The sequence below is a fragment of the Battus philenor genome, unplaced genomic scaffold (genome assembly GCF_028537555.1).
Source record: "Battus philenor isolate CCGP_79_NKW_IND1 unplaced genomic scaffold, ilBatPhil1.0.hap1 SCAF_55, whole genome shotgun sequence".
Taxonomy (NCBI): domain Eukaryota; kingdom Metazoa; phylum Arthropoda; class Insecta; order Lepidoptera; family Papilionidae; genus Battus; species Battus philenor.
The window spans coordinates 12,501-17,500 of NW_027181721.1; the positions used below are offsets into that span (position 1 = coordinate 12,501).

General features: G+C 52.8%; 3 non-coding genes across 3 annotated transcripts in view; all 3 read right to left on the reverse strand.

Annotated features, from left to right (window-relative positions):
- LOC137930057 (large subunit ribosomal RNA) overlaps positions 1-552 on the reverse strand; it is a 4,033-nt gene extending 3,481 nt beyond the window's left edge. Inside the window, exon 1 of the ribosomal RNA XR_011108871.1 lies at positions 1-552. This exon is cut by the window's left edge and continues 3,481 nt beyond it. This is a non-coding gene — a ribosomal RNA (large subunit ribosomal RNA).
- Positions 553-1,725: 1,173 nt separating this feature from the next.
- Positions 1,726-1,882, reverse strand: LOC137930060 (5.8S ribosomal RNA). The gene has a single exon (XR_011108874.1). It is a non-coding gene; the product is annotated as a 5.8S ribosomal RNA (ribosomal RNA).
- Positions 1,883-2,698: 816 nt separating this feature from the next.
- On the reverse strand, positions 2,699-4,602 carry LOC137930051 (small subunit ribosomal RNA). Its single transcript, XR_011108866.1, has one exon. It is a non-coding gene; the product is annotated as a small subunit ribosomal RNA (ribosomal RNA).
- Positions 4,603-5,000: the final 398 nt, after the last annotated feature.

Here is a 5,000-nt window from a genome sequence, read left to right on the forward strand (position 1 = left end):
CGTGCGACGCGATACAGCGCCCGATTAAAGGCGGACCGGACGTCGCATCAGAGCGCGGGCGCGTACGCCGCGGAATGACGATGAATCTCTCCGTTCGTTCATTCGAGTTTCGCAGGTTTACCCCTGAACGGTTTCACGTACTCTTGAACTCTCTCTTCAAAGTTCTTTTCAACTTTCCCTCACGGTACTTGTTCGCTATCGGTCTCGCGGTTATATTTAGCCTTAGATGGAGTTTACCACCCACTTAGGGCTGCACTCTCAAGCAACCCGACTCTTAGGAGAGTCCCTCTCGCCGCCGCCCTCCGTCGCTACGGGCCTGGCACCCTCTGCGGGAAAACGGCCCCGTTCAAGACGAACTTGGACAGGAGTATCGACGACGAGAAAGCGGAACCTCCCGAACACCACATCTCCCGCGCTCGAGACGATCGCGGGATTCAGTGCTGGGCTCTTTCCTGTTCGCTCGCCGCTACTAGGGAAATCCTTGTTAGTTTCTTTTCCTCCGCTTACTAATATGCTTAAATTCGGCGGGTGATCCTCCCTGATCTGAGGCCAACGATAAAAATTCGAGGCAGACGCGATATCCGTACGCGACGTCCCTTATTATATTTTTGACGACGACGAACCGACGGACCGCGCGCGCAAGCAAGCAAGCGCGCACGGCGGCCGGTCGTCGTCGCGGGACGCCCTTCGGACGTCGAGTCCGCCTACCGTACACCACCCCCACCGTCGCGATCATCGCGCGTCGCAGAGCGAGTGCGCGTGCGCGAGGCGCGCGCGTCGCGAGTCCTTAGAGGTCTCTAGACGCGCGCACGCACAACGCAACGCTGCACACACAACACGCGTTGCGCGATGAACGACGACGATGACGATGATGATTATGATGATACGAGCGTAAACGAAAATCTCGACACGCATACGCGAGCGCGAGTACTTTTCGTTAGCGATCGATCGTCCGGCCCTTTCGGTATCGGTCCGTATCGATACGATAATATAACGTTCGCACTGGAACGACGACGCGTATCACCGACATAATACGGATGCGTAGCGACGACGAGCGGTGAACTCTCTCGCATCGGGCTAGGCGCGCGCGCACATGAACATCACGTAATGTTTACTTACATATGTTTGTGTGTGCGTTACGCTTGCCGCGCAAGAAAACATTCACCGCCTGCCGGTCGCATCCGTCGGAGACGCGTCGTCTGTGCTTCCGATATATTTTATTATATCGTATACACGAACCGATGAGCTCGGACGAAGACCGCACTACGAAGACTCGCGTCTTAGCGATGCGTGTAATCTTTTCACACTCGTTTCATATTCAATACAATTCGATATATTTAAACGGACCGTAAACGCGCTCCGCGCGTACGCGGACGTGAGGGGTGCAGCACCCCGCCGTCCGTCGTCCGTCGCGAAGAACGTTCAACGGAAACCGTCAATTGTTCGAAAGAGCGCGCGCCCGCTCGCCCGCGCGCGGTAGTGCGGCAGCGGCAGCGCGACGACAGCGACGGCGGATAGTGAGAGAGAGAGAGAGTGAGAGCCGCGGCGGCGCGGACGAGAGACTCTTATTAGAGATCGTCCCATCGCACCGTCCGCGAGCTCGTTCATCACCCCCCACCAACCCGCCGCCGCCGCGTCGCGCGTCACCGCCGCGCGCATCGACCGGCGCGAGCGCACGTAGCGCGCGTTCTACACCGAACAGTGTGGTTTTTATATTTTAACAGCCGGCCCTCAGACAGGAGTGGTCCTGGATATTTCTCCACGGACCGCAATGTGCGTTCGAAATGTCGATGTTCAAATGTGTCCTGCAGTTCACACTATGACGCGCAGTTAACTGCGTTCTTCATCGACCCGCGAGCCAAGTGATCCACCGTCCAGGGTAATGGTTTTTTCTTAATGTTGTTATTACTTACGGTAGCGGCCTACGGCTCTCGCCGTCGGCCACTTGATTGTCCGTTTTTATGTATTAACGTCGAAAGTTGGTCGAATTCATGTGCGCCGAGGCGTTCATAAAGAAACGGCACCGAAAAAGCTTAACGCCCCGACGCGAATCCTTTAGAATGATGAACGACGACGACCCGCGCACCCCCCAACGAGCTGGCGTGACGCACGACATTGTCATCTTTCTAACCGCTTAAATTTCGTTTTGTATAGCGCCAACCGACAATAAAGGGCCTGAGCTAGGCAGTGGGGATTTTCACCGCTTCGAACGCTCCGTTTGGTATGCCCCGGTCGGCGCTCGTCTCTCGGCGTTTTTCCGCCACCCGGCCGCTTCGACGGCGGCGGAGGCAGCGGCGGCGGTAGCACTTTCGACGAATGCCACCACCGCCACCGGCCACCGCCACGGCGCCGTCGCCGCTGCGCCGTTAGGCGTAATAGACGCTAGAGACAATTATTTCACATTTTATTTTTTATACATATATACAAACACGCACACACACACGCACGCACACGCGCGCGCGCTCGTCCGCATTAGATACGAACAGCAGCGCGCGCGCGTACGTACATATATATGTATATATGTCGTATATATATATCATTATGGATGTATTACATATATATATGTGTAAACACGGTATGTACGAAGTCGTCGTCGTCGTCGTCGTCGTCGTCGTCGCAACAGCAACAACAGCAACAGCAACAGCGGCGCAACAACGTTCGTGAACATATCACGCGTCTCGCACACATACACACACGTTAATGATCCTTCCGCAGGTTCCCCTACGGAAACCTTGTTACGACTTTTACTTCCTCTAAATGATCAAGTTTGGTCAACTTCCCAGCAACGCCGACGGCCGTGAAGCCACCGCGTGTCGGTCCGAAGACCTCACTAAATCATTCAATCGGTAGTAGCGACGGGCGGTGTGTACAAAGGGCAGGGACGTAATCAACGCGAGCTTATGACTCGCGCTTACTAGGAATTCCTCGTTTATGGGGGATAATTGCAAACCCCAATCCCCAGCACGAAGGAGTTTCAACGGGTTGCCCGGGCCTCTAGGCCAGGGAGAACATGCTGATTCCTTCAGTGTAGCGCGCGTGCGGCCCAGGACATCTAAGGGCATCACAGACCTGTTATTGCTCAATCTCGTGCGGCTCGAAGCCGCCGGTCCCTCTAAGAAGAATTTTAATACGTCGCCAGTGAGTTGCGCCACCGGAGCGGCGCACACCTAAATGACGACGCCTATTTAGCAGGCTAGAGTCTCGTTCGTTACCGGAATTAACCAGACAAATCGCTCCACCAACTAAGAACGGCCATGCACCACCACCCACCGAATCAAGAAAGAGCTGTTAATCTGTCAATCCTTCCGGTGTCCGGGCCTGGTGAGATTTCCCGTGTTGAGTCAAATTAAGCCGCAGGCTCCACTCCTGGTGGTGCCCTTCCGTCAATTCCTTTAAGTTTCAGCTTTGCAACCATACTCCCCCCGGAGTCCAAAATCTTTGGTTTCCCGGAAGCTGCCCGCCGAGCCATCGTAGTAACGTCGGCGGATCGCTAGATGACATATTTACGGTTAGAACTAGGGCGGTATCTAATCGCCTTCGAACCTCTAACTTTCGTTCTTGATTGATGAAAACACCTTTGGCAAATGCTTTCGCTGATGTTCGTCTTGCGACGATCCAAGAATTTCACCTCTAACGTCGCAATACGAATGCCCCCAGTTATCCCTATTAATCATTACCTCGGAGTTCTGAAAACCAACAAAATAGAACCGAGATCATATTCTATTATTCCATGCACGAAATATTCAAGCAGCATTTTGAGCCCGCTTTGAGCACTCTAATTTGTTCAAAGTAAAATTGTCGGCCCATCTCGACACTCACCGAAGAGCACCGCGATAGGATTTTGATATTGAACCGCCGTTTTACCGACGGCTCACCGACGATATGCTCCGCAGACGTGTCAGTATCACCGCGGATGCGGTGCACCGACAGCGCGGCGCACAAATGCAACTACGAGCTTTTTAACCGCAACAATTTTAGTATACGCTATTGGAGCTGGAGTTACCGCGGCTGCTGGCACCAGACTTGCCCTCCAATTGTTCCTCGTTAAAATATTTAAAGTGTACTCATTCCGATTACGAGGCCTCGTAAGAGTCCCGTATCGTTATTTTTCGTCACTACCTCCCCGTGCCGGGAGTGGGTAATTTGCGCGCCTGCTGCCTTCCTTGGATGTGGTAGCCGTTTCTCAGGCTCCCTCTCCGGAATCGAACCCTGATTCCCCGTTACCCGTGACAACCATGGTAGTCGCAGAAACTACCATCGAAAGTTGATAAGGCAGACATTTGAAAGATGCGTCGCCGGTGCTGGACCATGCGATCGGCAAAAGTTATCCAGATTCATCAAAATTAACGACTTCGGACGCGAGGCCCTCCGTCGATTGGTTTTGATCTAATAAAAGCACTCATCCCATCACTGGTCAGAGTTCTGATTGCATGTATTAGCTCTAGAATTACCACAGTTATCCAAGTAACCGAGGTAAGATCTAAGGAACCAAAACTGATATATTGAGCCATTCGCGGTATCGCCTTAATACGGCTTGCACTGAGACATGCATGGCTTAATCTTTGAGACAAGCATATAACTACTGGCAGGATCAACCAGGGAGCTAGCTAGTAGAGCTAACACACACCAACACCGCACATACGAGAGATATGAGGGTGATGATGATATGATAGACGTGTGACAAGCGACGCGTCGGACGTTCGAAACGCCGTGACGCGCCGGTGCCTAGGTAGCTTTTTGCGTGCGTGCGTGCGTGCGTGCGTATTTATTACAATACACACACAACACCACACCGCAACAACAAAATGAATTCGTTTTTCTATCTGTTCACGGAGGAAAATGTATATCTCAACACTCGCCTCGCGTTCGTCCAGATTTACTTTGGACGCGGCATCGCGTCCGATTCATCGGAACGTTCTTTGACGAGACACATACAAATCTTCACTTTTATAAAATATCGTTTCGCAAAACGAACAATGACCGATTTCCAGCCCGGTTTT